Source organism: Pangasianodon hypophthalmus, chromosome 18, assembly GCF_027358585.1.
Source record: "Pangasianodon hypophthalmus isolate fPanHyp1 chromosome 18, fPanHyp1.pri, whole genome shotgun sequence".
Taxonomy (NCBI): Eukaryota; Metazoa; Chordata; class Actinopteri; order Siluriformes; family Pangasiidae; genus Pangasianodon; species Pangasianodon hypophthalmus.
The window spans coordinates 1947303-1969505 of NC_069727.1; the positions used below are offsets into that span (position 1 = coordinate 1947303).

General features: G+C 37.1%; 1 protein-coding gene across 1 annotated transcript in view; it reads left to right on the forward strand.

The window, feature by feature from the left end:
* The first annotated feature begins 6795 nt into the window (after nt 1-6795).
* Nucleotides 6796-22203, forward strand: part of sema3c (sema domain, immunoglobulin domain (Ig), short basic domain, secreted, (semaphorin) 3C) — a 69217-nt gene continuing 53809 nt past the window's right edge. Inside the window, exon 1 of the mRNA XM_034313155.2 lies at nt 6796-7061. The gene's annotated coding sequence lies outside the window, so the exon portion shown is untranslated. The remainder of the gene's footprint in view (nt 7062-22203) is intronic.

The following is a 22203-nucleotide window of genomic DNA, read 5'->3' on the forward strand; positions in this document are numbered from 1 at the left end:
TATACACCGTTTAAAGACACAGTGACAATGTAAATGAGACAGAACTATCAAAAAAATTAATGTTTACCTCAGATGTGTTGATACATTTATAATTAATGACTCTATATAGCTAAACGTACGATTTATCTAGCTAGAATGCAGCTGCTAGGCTTTTAAATGGGCAATGTAAAGACACAGTGACAGTGTAAATGAGACAGAACCATAAGGAATATCAACATTTACCTCAGCTGTGTTGACACTTTTCTAAGAAAAGACTCTGTAAGGCTAAAATGGTGATTTATCTAGCTAGCATGCAGCGGCTAAGTCATTTATACACAGTGTAAAGACACAGTGACAGCGTAAATGAGACAGAAGTATCAGGAACATCAACGTTTACCTCAGATGTGTTGATAAATCTCTAATTAATGACTCTATATGGCTAAACATACAATATATCTAGCTAGAATGCACATGCTAGGCTTTGAAATGGACAATATAAAGGCATAGTGACAATGTAAATGAGACAGAACTGTCAGAAACATCAACATTTACCTCAGATGTGTAGATAAAGTACTAAGAAAAGTCTATACGGCTAAAATCACCATTTATCTAGCTAGCATGCAGCTGTTAAGTCATATCCAGAAATTGTAAAGGCACAATGGCAGAGGAAATTAAACAGAACTATCAGGAATATCAACATTTCTCTCAGATGCATTGAGAAATTACTAATGAAAGACACAGTTTGGTTTAAATTAAGATGTATCTAGCTAGCATGCAATGGCTAAGTCATTTATACACAGTGTAAACGAACAGTGACGGTGTAATTGAGACAGAGCTATCAGGAACAGCAACATTTCCCTCAGATGTGTTGTTAAATTAATAAGAAAAGACTTAATATGGAAAAAGTCACCATTTATCATATCCAGAAATTCATATGGAGACATTGTAAAGGTACAGTGGTGTTCGAAATTAAACATAATTTTCAGGAATATCGACATTTTTCTCAGATGTGTTGGTAAAAAGCTGTTGTTAAATCACATTTTATCTCGCTAGCAGCCATTTATACACCGTAAAGTAAAGTTGATGAGAGCAATTTTATTTACTAATTACATTTAGCATCAACCGCTAACACGTGCTTTCTGTTTATAAGCAGGAAGTCACCTGAGGCGCTCGTCACCACACAGGCCAGTTTTAGACTCGTGCTGTGGAGACGTTGCCACAGAGCGCACTTTACACACCATCAGTGTTCTCACACACACTAATCAGCGGCCGCGTCCCAAATACTCCACATGGGCCCTATTCTGGGTAGGGTTAGCGGAAACGTGTGAAACGAGCGCTATGTGGAGTATTTCTGTCTGTACTCGCCAAAGGATTACAACACGCTCTTACTTTCTTTCTTTCTTTCTTTCTTCTTAAAATCTTTTTTCTTTCTTTCTTGACTGGTCTGTATTTGTTGATTTATTTATATCATTTTCTTTCTCTCACCCTCTTTAGCATTCCTATTTTTATTTTATTATTTTTATGTTTCTCAATATCATTCTTTCTTTCTTTCTTTCTTTCTTTCTATCTATCTATCTATCTATCTATCTTTTTTCTTTCTTTCTTTCATCTCAAAATCTTTCTTTCTTTCTTTCTTTCTTTCTTTTTTGTTCTCAAAATCTTTCTTTCTTTCAGTCATCTCAAAATTTTCTTTCTTTCTTTCTTTCTTAACTGATCTGTATTTGTTTATTTATTTATATCACTTTCTTTCTCTCACCCTCTTTACCACTCTTAATTTTATTTTATTATTTTTATGCTTCTCAATATCTTTCTTTCTTTCTTTCTTTCTTTCTTTCTTTCACCTTCTGTCTTTCCTGCTTTCTTTCACCTCAAAATCTTATTTCTTTTAGACTGTTATGTATTTCTATATATTTCTATATTTCTTTTTCTTTGTTTCTTTCTTTCCCCCATATATTTCATCATCATTTTCTTTCTTTTTTTTATTTTTATTCGTTTATGCCTCGCAGTCTCTTAAACAATTAAATAATTATTTTTTTCTTTCTGTTGATTATTTATTTCTCTATTAATTGTAGGCAATAATTTGTAATATGATCACACCCACACACACACACACATACACACACCTAAACGTAGCTAATATTTAATAATTTTGCTCTGTTTGAGTTAAAATGACCCACATTAAAGCAGATTCGCACTCCACATGACGTTTCTGACATAATACTTCTGTGCCTCTGACACCATTTTGGAATATAAAACTGACAGTAGTGTAACTGTTAAAACCCAAAACCACGTCCCGAGCTGACGAAACACAACGTAATGAACACTATATCTGGTTAGACAGACAGACAGATGTGTGTTGTGTGTGTGAATGCATGTCACAAATGTTAAACCACATGAGTCACTTGACACCAGCGTGACAAACTTGAAACATCTGGAAACATCCGTGTGGGCATGACACGATGATCAGACACACACACACACACACACACACACACACACACACACACCTGGCAGAATTTCTGTAAAACGGATCAGTGTAAGTGTGTGAACTCTCTGTGGGAGTTATTCACTTCATTATAAATGACACACATTATAAAAATAATGTCAACATTCAGCTAATAAGCATGTACGATTTCCACTTTGATCATGTGATTAGCGTTTGTGGCTAAATAGAAACGAATCATATTATTTTATTTGATTATTTTACACCGGTACTAAATTACATTTTAGGTTTTATACAGATTATATGAGGGCGAGTCAAAAGAAAACTTTAATTTTTCTTTATTTTTCATTGTTATTATTGATAAATAATAATAACAATAATAAATAATTATAAGTTGTTTATTGTGTCTCTTTAGGATGTTTTAACTGTTCTTGATACTAAATGTATTTATGTGTATATGTGTGTAAAGGCTTTTTCTAGGTGGAGGAAGAGGAAAATAGTCTTTCTACCCACAGCAGATTCAGTTCTCACACTGATTAGAGTCGCCTGTTTTTTCTCTCTCGCTCTGTGTGTGTGTGTGTGTGTGGGGCGCTTTACTAAGCCCCACTTGCCAGCTACAACAGATTCACTGGAAAATAGTAAATCACTCCCTCTCTCTCACTCTCTCTCTCTCTCTCTCTCTCTCTCTCTCACACACACACACACACACACACACACTTCCTGCAGTATGCAGGGTTGAGGTGGCAGTTTTAATGCTGCTTGTAAAATGGAACTGATCTGAATCCTGTAAGATACCTATAATTAACCCAGTGAAACACAGACACCTTACACACACACACACACACACACACACGCAGAGTTCTGATTCAAACCCAATCTCCATGCACACAGGGGTATTAATCAATGATTTTCTTTTTGGTTCAGTTAGCCAACCAAGCAGTTTCGGTTAAAACAAATCACTGACTAAAACTCCAACACAGGCATCTGTGGCCGGGAACCAAGGGGCAAATCTGGGCCATGCTCTCTGGCTGGGAGGGGCATCTTCCTCTTTTGTGAGCTCATGTATGTGGACAGGACAGATGGTGCTTTCCTCCAAGTCTGTTACACTGCCCTGTGATGCAGCATGAGCATGAGGTTTGGATAATCCAAATCCTAATCCAAACCCCTAATCCAAATTTGAACCCCTAATCCTAATCCAAACACCAACCCCTAATCCATAATCCAAATTTGAACCCCTAATCCTAATCCAAACCTCAACTCCTAATCCTAATCCAAACCTCAAATCCTAATCCTAATCCAAATTTAAACCCCTAATCCTAATTGAAAACTCCTAATTCTAATCCAAAATTAAACTCCTAATTCTAATTTGAACCCTCAATCCTAATCCAAACCTCAACCCCAAGCCCCAATCCTAAACCAAATTTGAACCCAAACTTGTAATCCTAACAAACCTGTAATCCTAACACAAGTCTCAATCCAAAACCTAAACCACAGTCCCTAAACCTAACCCAAAACTCAATCCCAAACCAAAATTTAAACTCCAAAACCAACCATCAATCCCTAATCCTAACCCAACCCTCAATCCCTAAACCTATGCCATGATCACAAACACCCTTTAACCCAAACATTAATCTTAAATAAACATCTAATCCTATTCCCCAAACCCAAACTCTTACCCTAATCTTTACATCATAATACTCACCTCAGCCACACAATATACCTAACTCTTACACAACCCCGTGTGTGTGTGTGTGTGTGTGTGTGTGTGTGTGTGTGTGTGTGAAAGAGAGAGAGAGAGAAAGGGGCATCTTAATTACACTTCGGAGTAAGCATGAACATGACCCCATTGGTGCACAGAGGTCAACATTCTGCTGCGTCTAAAGAGGGTATACACACACACACGCACACACACACACACACACACACACACACACATACACATACACATTTCCATTTTGGGACTTGTGCTGGTGTTTCAGGTGTGTGTTTGAGGTTCATTCTGTATTTAATTCTTCTCCTTTCTCTTCCACACATGTGTCAAATTAAACAAATCAAATCCCTTCTGCAGTGAATCAGTGAATCAGTGATTCAGCGAATCAGTGAATCAGAGAAAGGGATGAGTTAAAATCCTTCACCAAGGTGCAGCTTCTGAAAATAAACTCTCAGCAATAAACTCTACAAACTGTACTATCGTCAACGATAATAATATTCACTGTGTTTACTTAAAAAGTGTGTGTGTGTGTGGTTGTGTGTGTGTGTGTGTGTGTGTGTGTGTGTGTGGATAGAATCTCTGTGAGTCATGCAGCGCTGCTGGGTAAATACTATACACACACACCCAGAGAGAGAGAGAAAGAGAGAGGTGAGAGAGAGAGAGAGAGACAGGAGTTAGACAGAAATAAAGAAGGAGGAGGGTGAGAGAGGGAAAGAATAATACAGAGGGTGAAATGGGGGATAAAAGTAAAGATTACATAGAGATCACTGAAGAATGAGAGAGAGAGAGAGAGAGAAACAGCTAGAAGGAAAGATTGACAGAAGGAGGAGAAAAATAGAAAGGAGAGATGGAGTCAGAGAATAAGAAAGGGATATAGACAAAGGGCACAGTGGGAGAGAAAAAGGAAAGAACAAAAAGAAAGAGAGAGAGAGAGAGAGAGAGAGAGAGAAGGGTGAGGGAGAGTTATTGAGAGTTAATAGGAATAGAAGAAGAGGGTAAGGTGAGAGAGAAAAGAAAACAAGAAAGAAGAGATAGCTAGAATGAGATAGAAAAAGACCAAGAGAATGTGAGTTAGAGAGGAAGATAAAGGGAGAAAGAGAGAGAAATAAGGAAGAAGAGAGAAAGATGGTGGAGGAGTGAGAGAGATGGAGGAAAGTAGAATAAATAAAAGAGGAAGACAAAAAGCTTTTTCTATTGAATGCTCAGATGAGGGGTGAGAGAGAAAGAAAAAGAGAATGACGGGATGATGGAATGAGAGAAAAGGAGGATAAATCGATTAAAAAGTAAATAAAAGTACTTTTAGAGAAATAGAGAGAATCAGACAGACTGTAGACAGTAATATGTGGTAATATATATTTTTAAAAGTGAGACAACAATATTATATGAATATAAAGGACTATTATTGTTATTATTTTTTTTTACCGGAGTGCACAAATACATTCATTTAAACTACTCTAAAAGATTTAATTTCCCAATTTCTGTGAACATTAGAAAAATGTGTAATACAATATTCTTTTAGTGAAAGTGTATTTATATAAAATCAACTCATCAAGGAATGAACACAGAACAGGTGCACACATTAGATAACAGACCAATGACAGGACAGAGGTGGAGACAGGAGCACATGCACAAACAAAATCACATGGAGTAAATGCAAAACAAAAAGAAATACAGCACTCATCGTGTATGAGAGCATTTAATGCTATTAATCTGTGAATTCATAGAAGTTTTTTGCTCTTAAAAAAAAGAAAAAATATATTTCTAAAATATAAAACATGAACCTGTAAAACTTGTGAACTTATGTACTTGTGAAAAATAAAATTGTGCGAGAGAGATGGAGAATAAAAGTAAAGTTCAATGAGAGAGGGATAGCTGAGGAAAGAGAGAGAGGAAATAAAATGAAAGGAGAGAGAGTCAGGAAAAGCGAAGAGAATGAGAGAAAAAGAAGAAAGAAGATATAGAGAGAGAGAAAATAAGAAAGAGAAGGGGAGTGAGAGAAGAAGATGAAGGGAGCAAGAGAGGGAGAAATGAGGTAGAGAGACAGGTGTTAGAGAGAAAGACAGACAGAGGGACGGAGGAGGAGGGTGAGAGAGTGAAGGAATAATTGAGAGGGTGAGAGGAGGAAGAGAGTGAGCTAGATAGAAAGATCGACAGAGGGACAGCAAGAGAGAGGAAGAGAGCGAGTGAGAGTCAGAGAGAGGCTGAGTGAATGAAAGAGGAGGGAGGAAGAGAGAGAAATAATGAGGTAGAAAGATAGAAGGAAAAGAGAGAGAAAGAGGAGAGTGAAAGAATAATTGAGAGGGTGAGAGGAGGAGAAGAGAGAGAGAGAGCAGGAAAAAAAGATTGACAGAGGGACAGAGTAAGAGAGAGAATGTGTGAGTGAGAGTCATAGAGAAAAAATGAAGAGAGAGATGTGAATGAGAGAGGAAGATGAAGGGAGGAAGAGAGAGAAATAAGGAGGTAGAGAGATAGACAGGAAGAAAAGAGAGAGAAAGAGGAGGATGAAATGAAGAGATGTAATAATAATAATAGAGAGGGTGAGAGGAGGAGGAGAGAGAGAATAAGAGAAAGAGAGAGAGAGAAAGAGAGAGAGAGAGAGAGAGGAGGGGTGAGAGCAAGAGAGAGAGAGAGAGGGAGGGGAAAAAGTGGACACAAGACTCAAGTGGAGAAAAGTGTAATCGGAAACCAGCCCTCCTTCTGTCGCTTCCTCATCTCTCTCTCTCTCTCCCTCTCTCTCTCTCAGTATGGAATAGCTCGGCTCGGGTCTCACTCGTCTCTGTGTGTGTGTGTGTGTGAGAGAGTGTGTGTGTGTGTGTGTTTGTGGACGTTACTGCCCGGGACTCAGCTGCTGGAACTGAAACTCTTCTCAGAGGAGACGCACTTCAGAGGATTCAGGATTCAGGACAAGCCCCGGGGAAGAGTGTGAAGGTGAGGAAAGTGTGTGTGTGTGTGTGTGTGTGTGTGTGTGTGTGCGCGGGGACTAACAGGTGCCGACTCTCACTGGAGATAAACGAGTGAGAAGAAGCTGTAATACAGGCGTCACTCATGCTGAAACAGACGCTGAGAGATATGAGGTCTAAATTTATCATCTGCAGCAGTGTGTGTGTTTAAAACCTGAGCCGAGACGTTCATTCCTTTCTCTCTTTTTTATAAATTAGATCCACAGATTGTACTTTTTCTCATTTTTATCTTTTTTTAACAATTTTAACGTGTTAAACATCTTCACGCAAAACTTTTACCTTCATCGTGAAATCCTAATTGAATGAATATACAAGTTGTAAACATCCCCACTGCTACAAGCCCCGCCCCCTTTCTCCTGCTTCTTACATTGTAGCATGGACCACATTTGCATATATTATATTATTTATCTATCTATCTATCTATCTATCTATCTTATATTTTATGATGCAATAACACTTGGTAGTTACATGTTCAATATGAAAGCGAAATGTAATTTTGTTATGTTATGATATTTTAGGTTTCACAAACACAGTGGCTTATTTGTTTGTTTACTTATTTATTTATTTTTAAGTGATAAAGAAAATTTGTAGGTAGGAGTTCAATGTACTAAATTATTAGCAGTTTTTTTTTAAATCTCTTGCTTTCTATTGGCTCCATTATTGCAAGAGTTTGCGAAGTTACAGTTCAGCTACGAAAATTGATTTGGAAACACCCCCAACATTCCAAGCCCCGCCCCTTTTGCTTGCTTGTTACCTTGTATCTTGGACAGGATTTGCATATTCGAATCTGATTGGCTCTTATATCACATGATCTTGTCACAACGTAATCTCAATTCACGTTTTCTTGCGCAAACATAGTGGTAATGTTAACTAGATAGCTTTTATTTTATTAGATTTACTTTTACTTTTTTGGTTGACTTTAAGAAAATAGCAAAGCATGAATCTTATAGCCCCGCCTTCTTGTCTTTTATTGGCTTGTGGATTGTGCAAATTTACAGTTACAGTTCAGACACTGAACGTGAATCACTTTTCATAAGAATTGGAAACATCCCCAATATTACATACTCCGCCCTTTTTTACATTGCAGCATGGACTGTATTTGCATACTGGAATCTGATTGGGTCACACCAGAATCTCGTCTCTCTGTTTTCTTGAGTAAACATTGTTTGATTTTCATTCTGTCCTTCCAGGTATGAAATTTTTTTTAGGGAACACAAACGTAAAGGTAATGTTAGATAGCTAGCTTTCATTTTATGTATTTATTTATTTTACATCTTTGAGTGTCATTAAGAAAATAGCAAGGCAGAAGTTTGATGTTACTCTTTTCTTTTTTTTTTTTTTTTAAATACAGCCCCACCCTCATGGTTTCTATTGGCTCCAAGGTGTTAACTTCTATTATAGCATATATACTATACTATTCTATATAAATATATTAATTATAGTTACTAAGAATGATAATTGCCATTAAAATTACATGCCCCGCCCCATTTTGCCTGTTTTTAACATTGTAGCATGGGCTGCATTTGCATACTGGAATCTGATTGGCTCTTATATGTAATGATGTAATAACACTTTATGGTTAAGTTATGTTCAATGCTAAAGCAGCGGTCACAGTGAAATTTCATTTTATTGTTTTCTGGACCTAAAATCATTTGGTAGCATCAGATAGCTAGCTTACATTTTATTTTATTTTATTTATCTTTTTTTGAGTGACATTAAGAAAATAGCAAGTCTGATATTCCTCTTTTAAACAAACAGCCTCTTGGTTTCTCTTGGTGCCAATGTTGCATGAATTTGCGAAATTATAGTTTAGCTACCAAAAGCAAATTACTTTTTATAAGAATTGGAAATGCCCAAAAACATTACAAGCCCCACCCCATTTCACCTGCTTGCAACATTGTATCATGGACAGCATTTGCATACTTGAATCTGATTGGCTCCTATATGTAATGATGTAATAACACTTTGTGTTTGTATGTCCTGTACTAAAGCAGCAGTCACAACATGGAAATACTAAAGTTACTTTTCAGCTACCAAAAGTAAATTATTTTTGGAAATACCCCAAGATTACAAGCCCCGCCCCCTTTTCTCCTGCTTTTTACACATAGAGGAAAAAGTGACATTCCATGATTTTTATTAATGTTCCCTCTAATCAGGTGGAATTTTTGGGGTATGAGGTGAAACATCTATACCTCAAATCATGTGGTACTTTCAGTACTCCAGGCTAGGACTATGTGATGTTCAGTGCATTTTTACTTTTTGCACACATTTGGGCTCGACCCATTTACTCTGGAGTGATGTATTGTTAAAAAATGTTAAATTCAGTTTAAGTTTGTGTGTATGGTTCATGTAAAATGTCATGAAATACACATTACAGACTTCTTCTTGTTATAACAGTGTTATAAACCTGGTAATAAAGCAAGTGAACAGCACTATTATTATTATTAATGTGTTGATTAAGGAGTTAATTATTAATTTAATTAGATTAAATTATGTAAGTCATACAATTTATATAATTTGAGCATTATTTTGTTTTTTGTTCATACAACACAGTGTGTATAGAGTCAGTGCAAGTAGGCTTTGTGTAAATTTAGGCTGTGTGTGTGTGTGTGTGTGATTATAGTAGTGTTTTACTGTTTATTCCATTCTTATAAAAGGAAAATTGGAGCTATTCAGTATTCAATAATAAAAAAAAATTGACATTTTATAGTGATTCTTTCCATATGTCCCAGTCACACATCGATTTTCTCTGTGTGTGTGTGTGAGTGTGTGTGTGTGTGAGTGTGTGTGTATGCGTGCCAAGTGGTGGTGTGAATAGAATATAAAACTCATTATAAAAAAAGATTTAGTCGAGCGCACTAAAGCGTTTTTTTTTAAAACAGCACAGTTTCTGTTTCACAAAAGGTTCCAAGTAGAACCTCTTAAAAATACAAAAGCTAGAACCATTAACCGTACACAGAACCCCCGAGGAGCCATTCAAGTGCGTATAATACCAAAGAAATAAAAAACAAAACACAACACGCAAATTTCACAAATGTTTTTCTTTAACTCTTTAACCACTTATATTCCTGTTTCATGTAAAGTGGGCGGGGCTAACCCTGGGTATGGCTTGTGTAAGCTCCGCCCTCACCAACCGCTCATCCCGCCCACACGGCTTTTAATAAAAAATTTACACTCAAAACATCTCTGAGTCTAAAGAGGTTTTTGTGCTATTTTGGACACTTCATGCACTCAACGGTCGCAGCTTTGCTTACGTAGCGGAAGAGGGGCGGGGCTACCAGGCGCTGACGCTGGCTTAAATTTGCTCAGAATAAAGTAATAAAAATGAGTGTGAAAACTTAAGTAAATGAATTTCTTCATTTTACTGTTTATGTTACTTTGATATGGTGAAATTCATTTTCGTTGACTCTGAGTATTCTGCTAAAGCTTGCAGTGTCACATTACATGCGTTTGACGTCATTCGCCATCAACTGGGAAATGGCTTATACTTCCAGTTAGGAAAAAACTGTTAGTGTTCCATTAGAGACGATACTACCCTTCTAAAATTCATACACTAGATCGTAGAGTACATAGTGTACAGTGTAAGTGCATAGTGCATAGTGTAAGTGCACAGTGTAAGTGCATAGTGCATAGTGTAAGTGCATAGTGCATAGTGTAAGTGTAAGTGCATAGTGTAAGTGCATAGTGTAAGTGCATAGTGTAAGTGCATAGTGCATAGTGCACAGTGTAAGTGCATAGTGTAAGTGCATAGTGTAAGTGCACAGTGTAAGTGCATAGTGCATAGTGTAAGTGCATAGTGCATAGTGCACAGTGTAAGTGCATAGTGTAAGTGCATAGTGCACAGTGTAAGTGCATAGTGCATAGTGTAAGTGCATAGTGCATAGTGCACAGTGTAAGTGCACAGTGTAAGTGCATAGTGTAAGTGCACAGTGTAAGTGCATAGTGTAAGTGCATAGTGCACAGTGTAAGTGCATAGTGTACGTGCACAGTGTAAGTGCATAGTGTAAGTGCACACTGTAAGTGCACAGTGTAAGTGTATAGAGTATAATGCATAGTGCATAGTGTAAGTGCATAGTGCATAATGTAAGTGCATAGTGTATAGTGTATAGTGTAAGTGCACAGTGTAAGTGCATAGTGTAAGTGCACAGTGTAAGTGTATAGTGTATAATGCATAGTGCATAGTGTAAGTGCATAGTGTATAGTGTATAGTGTAAGTGCACAGTGTAAGTGCATAGTGTATAGTGTATAGTGTAAGTGCACAGTGTAAGTGCATAGTGTAAGTGCACAGTGTAAGTGCATAGTGTAAGTGCATAGTGTAAGTGCATAGTGTAAGTGCACAGTGTAAGTGCATAGTGTAAGTGCATAGTGCACAGTGTAAGTGCATAGTGTAAGTGCACAGTGTAAGTGTATAGTGTATAGAGTATAGTGCATAGTGCACAGTGTAAGTGCACACTGTAAGTGCACAGTGTAAGTGTATAGAGTATAGTGCACAGTGTAAGTGTATAGTGTATAATGCATAGTGCATAGTGTAAGTGCATAGTGCATAGTGTAAGTGCATAGTGTAAGTGCATAGTGTATAGTGTATAGTGTAAGTGCACAGTGTAAGTGTATAGTGTAAGTGCATAGTGTAAGTGCATAGTGTATAGTGTATAGTGTATAGTGTAAGTGCATAGTGTAAGTGCACAGTGTATAGTGTAAGTGCATAGTGGATAGTGTAATTGTATAGTGTAAGTGTATAGTGTAAGTGCATAGTGTATAGTGCATAGTGTAATTGTATAGTGTAAGTGCATAGTATAAGTGCATAGTGCACAGTGTAAGTGTATAGTGCATAGTATAAGTGCATAGTGTAAGTGCATAGTGCATAGTGTAAGTGCATAGTGTAAGTGCACAGTGTAAGTGCATAGTGCATAGTGTAAGTGCATAGTGTAAGTGTAAGTGCATAGTGTAAGTGCATAGTGTAAGTGCACAGTGTAAGTGCATAGTGTAAGTGCATAGTGCACAGTGTAAGTGCATAGTGTAAGTGCACAGTGTAAGTGTATAGTGTATAGAGTATAGTGCATAGTGCATAGTGTAAGTGCACACTGTAAGTGCACAGTGTAAGTGTATAGAGTATAGTGCACAGTGTAAGTGTATAGTGTATAATGCATAGTGCATAGTGTAAGTGCATAGTGCATAGTGTAAGTGCACAGTGTAAGTGTATAGTGTAAGTGCATAGTGTAAGTGCATAGTGTATAGTGTATAGTGTAAGTGCACAGTGTATAGTGTAAGTGCATAGTGTATAGTGTAATTGTATAGTGTAAGTGTATAGTGTAAGTGCATAGTGTAAGTGCATAGTGTATAGTGTATAGTGTAAGTGCACAGTGTAAGTGCATAGTGTAAGTGCACAGTGTATAGTGTAAGTGCATAGTGGATAGTGTAATTGTATAGTGTAAGTGTATAGTGTAAGTGCATAGTGTATAGTGTATAGTGTAATTCTATAGTGTAAGTGCATAGTGTATAGTGTAATTGTATAGTGTAAGTGCATAGTATAAGTGCATAGTGCACAGTGTAAGTGCATAGTGTAAGTGTATAGTGCATAGTATAAGTGCATAGTGTAAGTGCATAGTGCATAGTGTATAGTGTAAGTGTATAGTGTATAGTGTAATTGTATAGTGTAAGTGCATAGTGTAAGTGCATAGTGTATAGTGTAAGTGTATAGTGTATAGTGTAATTGTATAGTGTAAGTGCATAGTGCATAGTGCATAGTGTAAGTGCATAGTGAATAGTGTATAGAGTATAGTGCAAGTGCAAGTGCATACTGCAAGTGTATAGTGCATATGTAAGTGTATAGTGTAAGTGTATAGTGTAAGTGTATAGTGTATAGTGCATATGTAAGTGCATAGTGTAGGTGTATAGTGTAAGTGTATAGTGTATAGTGTATAGTGCATAGTGTAAGTGCATAGTGCATAGTGTAGGTGTATAGTGTAAGTGTATAGTGCATAGTGTAAGTGCAAGTGCATTGTGTATAGTGCATAGTGTAAGTGTAAGTGCATTGTGTATAGTGTAGGTGTATAGTGTAAGTGCAAAGTGTATAGTTTATAGTGCATAGTGTAAGTGCAACTGCATTGTGTATAATGTATAGTGTAAGTGCATAGTGCATAGTGTGAGGACATAGTGTATAGTGTAAGTGCATAGTATAAGTGCATAGTGCACAGTGTAAGTGCATAGTGTAAGTGTATAGTGCATAGTGCATAGTATAAGTGTATAGTGTATAGTGCATAGTGCATAGTGCATAGTATAAGTGCATAGTGTGAGGACATAGTGTATAGTGTAAGTGCATAATGTACAGTGTATAGTGCATAGTGCATAGTGCATAGTGAAAGTGTATAGTGTATAGTATAAGTGCATAGTGTAAGTGTATAGTGCATAGTGTAAGTGTATAGTGCATAGTGTAAGTGCACAGTGTAAGTGCATAGTGCATAGTGTAAGTGCATAGTGTAAGTGTAAGTGCATAGTGCATAGTGTAAGTGCATAGTGTAAGTGCACAGTGTAAGTGCATAGTGTAAGTGCATAGTGCACAGTGTAAGTGCATAGTGTAAGTGCACAGTGTAAGTGTATAGTGTATAGAGTATAGTGCATAGTGCACAGTGTAAGTGCATAGTGCATAGTGTAAGTGCACACTGTAAGTGCACAGTGTAAGTGTATAGAGTATAGTGCACAGTGTAAGTGTATAGTGTATAATGCATAGTGCATAGTGTAAGTGCATAGTGCATAGTGTAAGTGCATAGTGTATAGTGTATAGTGTAAGTGCACAGTGTAAGTGCATAGTGTAAGTGCACAGTGTATAGTGTATAGTGTAAGTGCATAGTGTAAGTGCACAGTGTAAGTGCATAGTGTAAGTGCATAGTGTAAGTGCATAGTGTAAGTGCACAGTGTAAGTGCATAGTGTAAGTGCATAGTGCACAGTGTAAGTGCATAGTGTAAGTGCACAGTGTAAGTGTATAGTGTATAGAGTATAGTGCATAGTGCACAGTGTAAGTGCATAGTGCATAGTGTAAGTGCACACTGTAAGTGCACAGTGTAAGTGTATAGAGTATAGTGCACAGTGTAAGTGTATAGTGTATAATGCATAGTGCATAGTGTAAGTGCATAGAGTATAGTGTATAGTGTAAGTGCACAGTGTAAGTGTATAGTGTAAGTGCATAGTGTAAGTGCATAGTGTATAGTGTATAGTGTAAGTGCACAGTGTAAGTGCATAGTGTAAGTGCACAGTGCATAGTGTAAGTGCATAGTGGATAGTGTAATTGTATAGTGTAAGTGTATAGTGTAAGTGCATAGTGTATAGTGTATAGTGTAATTCTATAGTGTAAGTGCATAGTGTATAGTGTAATTGTATAGTGTAAGTGCATAGTATAAGTGCATAGTGCACAGTGTAAGTGCATAGTGTAAGTGTATAGTGCATAGTATAAGTGCATAGTGTAAGTGCATAGTGCATAGTGTATAGTGTAAGTGTATAGTGTATAGTGTAATTGTATAGTGTAAGTGCATAGTGTAAGTGCATAGTGTATAGTGTAAGTGTATAGTGTAATTGTATAGTGTAAGTGCATAGTGCATAGTGTAAGTGCATAGTGAATAGTGTATAGAGTATAGTGCAAGTGCAAGTGCATACTGCAAGTGTATAGTGCATATGTAAGTGTATAGTGTAAGTGTATAGTGTATAGTGCATATGTAAGTGCATAGTGCATAGTGTAGGTGTATAGTGTAAGTGTATAGTGTATAGTGCATAGTGTAAGTGCATAGTGTAAGTGCATAGTGCATAGTGTAGGTGTATAGTGTAAGTGTATAGTGCATAGTGTAAGTGCAAGTGCATTGTGTATAGTGTATAGTGTAAGTGTAAGTGCATTGTGTATAGTGTAGGTGTATAGTGTAAGTGCAAAGTGTATAGTTTATAGTGCATAGTGTTAGTGCAACTGCATTGTGTATAATGTATAGTGTAAGTGCATAGTGCATAGTGTGAGGACATAGTGTATAGTGTAAGTGCATAGTATAAGTGCATAGTGCACAGTGTAAGTGCATAGTGTAAGTGTATAGTGCATAGTGCATAGTATAAGTGTATAGTGTATAGTGCATAGTGCATAGTGCATAGTATAAGTGCATAGTGTGAGGACATAGTGTATAGTGTAAGTGCATAATGCACAGTGTATAGTGCATAGTGCATAGTGTAAGTGCATAGTGTAAGTGTATAGTGCATAGTGCATAGTATAAGTGTATAGTGTATAGTGCATAGTGCATAGTATAAGTGCATAGTGTGAGGACATAGTGTATAGTGTAAGTGCATAATGTACAGTGTATAGTGCATAGTGCATAGTGAAAGTGTATAGTGTATAGTGTAAGTGCATAATGTACAGTGTAAGTGTATAGTGCATAGTATAAGTGCATAGTGTAAGTGTATAGTGCATAGTGCATAGTATAAGTGTATAGTGTATAGTGCATAGTGCATAGTATAAGTGCATAGTGTGAGGACATAGTGTATAGTGTAAGTGTATAGTGTAATTGTATAGTGTAAGTGCATAGTGAATAGTGTATAGAGTATAGTGCAAGTGCAAGTGCATACTGCAAGTGTATAGTGCATATGTAAGTGTATAGTGTAAGTGTATAGTGTATAGTGCATATGTAAGTGCATAGTGCATAGTGTAGGTGTATAGTGTAAGTGTATAGTGCATAGTGTAAGTGCAAGTGCATTGTGTATAGTGTATAGTGCATAGTGTAAGTGCAACTGCATTGTGTATAATGTATAGTGTAAGTGCATAGTGCATAGTGTGAGGACATAGTGTATAGTGTAAGTGCATAGTATAAGTGCATAGTGCACAGTGTAAGTGCATAGTGTAAGTGTATAGTGCATAGTGCATAGTATAAGTGTATAGTGTATAGTGCATAGTGCATAGTGCATAGTATAAGTGCATAGTGTAAGTGTATAGTGCATAGTGCACAGTGTAAGTGCATAGTGTAAGTGTATAGTGCATAGTGCACAGTGTAAGTGCATAGTGTAAGTGTATAGTGCATAGTGCATAGTATAAGTGTATAGTGTATAGTGCATAGTGCATAGTATAAGTGCATAGTGTGAGGACATAGTGTATAGTGCATAGTATAAGTGTATAGTGCATAGTGCATAGTATAAGTGCATAGTGTGAGGACATAGTGTATAGTGTAAGTGCATAATGTACAGTGTATAGTGCATAGTGCATAGTGAAAGTGTATAGTGTATAGTATAAGTGCATAGTGTAAGTGTATAGTGCATAGTGTAAGTGTATAGTGCATAGTGTAAGTGTATAGTGTAAGTGTATAGTGTATAGTGCATAGTGTAAGTGTATAGTGCATAGTGTAAGTGTATAGTGTAAATGTATAGTGTATGTGTATAGTGCATAGTGTAAGTGCGTAGTATCTAATATATCATTTGGGACACAGTCTAAGGGACCTAGCAAGCAAAAGCTAAGCTATCAGTGAAAGGAAGCAAATTAATTTAGCAAACCCAGTAAACGAACTCAAACTAGCATTTGACCAAAAGCTAATATAATGCATGAAATCAAACTATTTAAAAGCTAATCTTATGAATGAAAACAAATTAGTGAGAAAAATCTAACCTAGCAAACAAAAGCAAACTAGCAAGCAACCAATAAGTTAGCAAGTGACAACTAACCTAGCAGCAAACAGTAATCTAGTGAATAAATAGAAACTAGGGCAAACTACTGGGCAAAACCTGACCTTGTGATTAAAAGCAAACTAGCAATTGAAAACTAATCTGCTGAGTGAAAGGGAGTGACTTAAATTAGAAAGCTAACCTAGTGAATGAACTCAAACTAGCAAGCAAAGGCTAACCTACTGAAAACTAATTTACTGAGTGAAAGGGAGTGACTTGAATTAGCAATTGAAAGCTAACATAGTGAGTGAACTCAAACTAGCAACTGACAATTACATAAAAGGGAGCAAATCAAGCCAACAAAACCAGTAAACAAACTCAAACTAGCAATCAAAACCCCTGTCTAGTCAAATGGAGGGAAATCTAACTAGCAAACAAATGCTAATCTACTGAGCAAACCAACTAACAGATCAAACCTAAACCAACAACCAAGCAACTGAAGAGTAACCTATAGAAAAAAGTGAATCAACCTAGCAAGCAAAAGCTAACCTAGCAAATGAAAGCTCACTACTACACAAAAGTTAATCTAGTGAGAAAAAGCTAGCATGTACCAGCTAACTTTAGTGAGTGAAAGAAAACTCTAAAGGTAACCCAGTGAATAAAAGCAAACTAGTGAGTGAAAGTAAACTAGCAAGATTTAAGATTTAAATTAGTGAACAAAAGTAAACTAGCGAGCAAAAGCGTAACCAAAGGCTGATTATCACTAACTGTAGGAGAAACAATTTAAAAATATTTAAGATACTTTTATAGAAATGAGTTTATAAGGGTTAATCATTTAAAACGGTGCCTTGCTAACTACTTTATACAAGCCTCCCAAGTGCATTATGGGTATCCTGAATTCTGCTAGGATACTTATGTTTGTTCAGAAGATAATTTCATCTCACAATCAGTGTTCATCAGGAAAATCATGGTTTGAGGTGGTGGTTAATTTGCTAATCTGCTAATATTCAGAGTGTTACTGAGCAGAGTTTGTTAGCTACATTAGCCTCATAGCTCCAGTGCTAACCTGGAAGTAACAGTAGGAGTAATTTTTAGTTTTATTTGAAATCAGTGTATAATTTCTGTAAAGGCCTAATCTTATAATCTTATACAAACACATTCTTAGACGTTGTACGCATTAAACTGCTGTAATCATCGATAATCAACTCTGACTTGACATCAAAAGATGGAAGATTGATTACACGGGAATCCAAAGCAGTAAAGGAGATTAGCATGAAAGCTGCTAATCATAATGAACTCCAGACATGAGCTGATAATCAGGTATATAATCTATACATCAAAACACACACACACACACACACAATGCTATTTTATCCGCACTACCCCCCCGTGTTTTATTCAGGACGAAGCAGCTGAAGTAGGGAGCATTTTTTTTTTCACATTGTTTGAGTTCCTGGGATAATTCTGGACTCTGTTGAATTCTGGACTCTGATTGGTCAGAAAAAGAAGGTGTTGATTAATTTCCTATAACAGCAGCTCTGACAGTAGTGCAGCTGCAAATCACAGGTTTATATTAACGCACACGTTCTAATACGTTATCGGATTTATAAAGTGTATAATCATTGATATGGTGAAAGTTTTTGTAAGGAAACGTTTATTTAACTTTTATAGCAGGAAGGAGTCTCCAGTGTCAGCACACACACTGTGTTTTATTCCTCTTATACCACAGCAGTTTGCCAATGGTCTTGTGTACTGTCTTGCGTATCTTACGGCCGCGCGTTAGTGCTGTGGTCAGGGAAGGTCTGGAAGAGTACAGGCGTCAGAATCAGAAGCCAGATTACACCCAGAAATGGACAAATATCACACTCTCTCACTCCTCACAGTCATCTGAGCACTGTGGACTTAACTGAAGGTGGTCCTCCAGTGGATGTCCTCCATTCTGTGTAGCTCTTCATGAAGGACAAGGACTGCTGATGGGATGTTTACTGTCAAACACTTCCCTCATTTTCCTCAAACACTTCACTCATTTTCCTCAAACACTTTCCTCAAACACTTCACTCATTTTCCTCAAACACTTTCCTCAAACACTTCACTCATTTTCCTCAAACACTTTCCTCACTTCCCTCACCTTTTTTAAACACTTTCCTCAAACACTTTCCACACTTTCCTCAAACACTTTCCTCAAACACTGTCCTCATTTTCCTCAAACACTTTCTTCACCTTCTTTAAACACTTTCCTCAATCACTTTCCTCAGCAGCTTCTGCATCAGACAGGAGGGTTCTGATGGCTAAGCTACAGGGGTATAAACTGTTCTATTCGTTGGTCCAATCTTGGAGATTAAACCCAGGCCAAATTCTAACTCTGTCGAGAAAATAATTTTTCCTTGTTTAAGATGCACAATCAGAAACACAGATCCCATGGTGAGGGACAAGGAACGAGGGTATTCTACTGCAAATGTTTCAAGGAGGACACGGATGCTTGTGTTTTAACACCTGCTTGTTAGACTGGTGTCACATCAGTGGGTGTGTGTGATGCAGCCTTTACTCCTTCACCGCTCCTACCGTTCACCTTGTCTCTACAGTAGAAAGTGTAGACAAACAGTTCCACCACTTTTGGGGGCCATATTCAGATGAGGGATCTCAGTGGACCTCCACTTGAGAGGTGTCCACCTTCCTTGTGGACATTACGTCGCTCAGTCTCACAGTGAACAGGGGAGTTCCCTAGCACTGGGCTGAGAAAAGTCAACCCATGCTCCTCCTGGTCATCTTCTGACCATCTTCTACAGATGCATGGTGAAGATCATCCTGACCTGCTGTAGCACAGACAGTATTCCAGCTCTACTGTCACTGTCATCAAGGCACTGCAGCGAGTAGTAAAGACTGCTCAGTACATCACCGGAGTTGCTCTGAGTCCAATGGAAGACCTACAGCAGAAGGTCTGAAGAAGGTGTTCTTCATTGTCTCAGACCTCACTTAATGTCTTGTCATGTTGTTTGCTCTAACACTTGTTAAATGTTTACACCTGATGCTAGCTAAACTACATTTCATTATACTGTATTTGTGTTTATTAGTGACAATGAAGTTGAATGGAAGAGGAATGGAATATAGTTCCTCATGGTGAAGATAGAGTCAGTGGGAATGCTAGCTACCCTATTGCCCCAACGTGTGGCAGATTTTATTACCCTTACCGGATTGGATAGAGCGGGTCCAGCTCTTACTGGCATGCTTGGACTGTTATTCAAAGCTACAACAGTGACTCCCTAAAAGGAGATCTCAGAAATCTGTAGCTAAACCCAAATACCCTCCTTGTCCCTGTTTTTTAGGAGACTAAAGAACGTCCTCCATTTTATGGAGAACCTCCACACGTTAGCTCCACGGAGAGTGACTCAGCGCTATTTAATCCACGTATGTGGAGCATTCGCAGTACGAATGAGCCGTTACTATAGAAACAATAACGTATTCCAAAGACTACATTGATGTAAACCGGTGATTTGCAGCTGCGCTACTTTAGAGAGAATTAATCGACACCTTGTGACCAATCAGAATCCAGGATTCAATGCAGTAGGAGGAGGAGGAGGAGGAGGTGGAGGAAGAGGAGATGAGGTGGTGTGTTACAGAGCAGTCGTGTAAAGGTCAGGTTTAATCTCAGTGATCTCAGCTCACACACTTTAAGTGCAAGTGTATCACTTTTAACACACTGATGTCTTTAGCAGCTGTGTGTGTGTGTGTGTGTGTGTGTGGGTTTGAAGTAAGAAATCATCAACTGCTTATATTATATTTCATTGAAATGTTTCATGGTTTCTTATATGCTCTCTCTGTCTCTCTCTCTCTCTTTCTCTCTCTCTCTCTCTCTTTCTCTCACACCCACACACACACACACACACACACACACACTCACACACACACACAGGTTACCTATACCTGATACGTAACTGAATAGGTCACATTTTCCCCCAGCATCGTTACACAGTACGAGCTAAATATGATATTACATCACTATACATAACAAACGGGTGCTAATATAAATGTATGTAAAGTGGGTGGAGCTAATCTTGGCTAGTCCCGCCCACAAGGTCGCCCTGCCCACACAGCTTTTATTACAACTATACGCTGTCATGAACAGTCTGAGAGAATAGCGAGTTTAAGCTAATCTAGCGAGAGAAAGCTAATCTAGCGAGAGAAAGCTAATCTAGGTAGAGAAAGCTAATCTAGCAAAACAAAGATAATCTAGTGAGAGAAAGCTAATCTAGAGTTTAAGATAATCTAGCGAGAGAAAGCTAATCTAGTGAGTTTAAAATAATCTAGCGAGAGAAAGCTAATCTAGCGAATTTAAGATAATCTAGCAAGAGAAAGCTAATCTAGTGAGAGAAAGCTAATCTAGTGAGAGAAAGCTAATCTAGCGAATTTAAGATAATCTAGCAAGAGAAAGCTAATCTAGCAAGAGAAAGCTAATCTAGTGAGAGAAAGCTAATCTAAGAAAGAAAGCTAATCTAGCGAGTTTAAGATAACCTAGGGAGAGAAAGATAATCTAGTGAGAGAAAGCTAATCTAGCGAGAGAAAGCTAATCTAAGAAAGAAAGCTAATCTAGTGAGAGAAAGCTAATCTAAGAAAAAAAGCTAATCTATCGAGATATGCTTGACGTATGATTCTGTTGTTGATTTTGGTTGGATGTTTAATATGATGCTCAGTATTTTATATTTTATTGGACAGAGGGCTGTCAATCAAGTACGCTCATTAGAATATTAGACCACGCCCACTCAGATTGTTCAGCTGGTGTTTGAGCAGTGATTCTATATTATTTGTTTTTCAATCCTAAATATAATACTTTACATATACAATATAATTACATTTACTGTTACATTTTTCTTAATCAAATAAATAAATAATAACAAAAAATTAATACAAAATAATAATTATAATCATCATAATAACAAACAACAACAATAATAATAATAAATATAACTATAAATAAAAATAAATAATTCCTTAAATAATTTATACATTTGTATATTATTTGTGAATAAATATTTTGAAAATAATGTTTTTAATTTTTATGTATTTTTAATTTTTTTTTTACATTTTTGTAAATGTTACTTTTTTTTTTACTTTATTTTGTTTTTTAATATTTTTAAATGTCACAAAAAGTTTTTTGAAGTTACTTGACATCAGATTGTTTAATGTCCTTTGCAGAGTGTGTATGAATCTTTTACATGCTTCATGTATTAGGTATGAGGAAAGATGTCCACACACACACACACACTCACACACACACACACACACTTGTTTAAACTTACTGCAGTGTGTTCTCTCTGAAGAGCAGAAAGTGAACTTCTCTATATGTATTATTTAAGTGCTGTTGTGCTGTAATGGCATAAAAAGAGTGTGTAAGAGTGTGTGTAAGTGTGTGAGTGTGTGTGTAAGAGTGTGTGAGTGTGTGTGAGTGTGTGTAAGTGTGTGTGGGTGTGTGTTCTTCCCTTCTTTTGTTAGGTGAAAG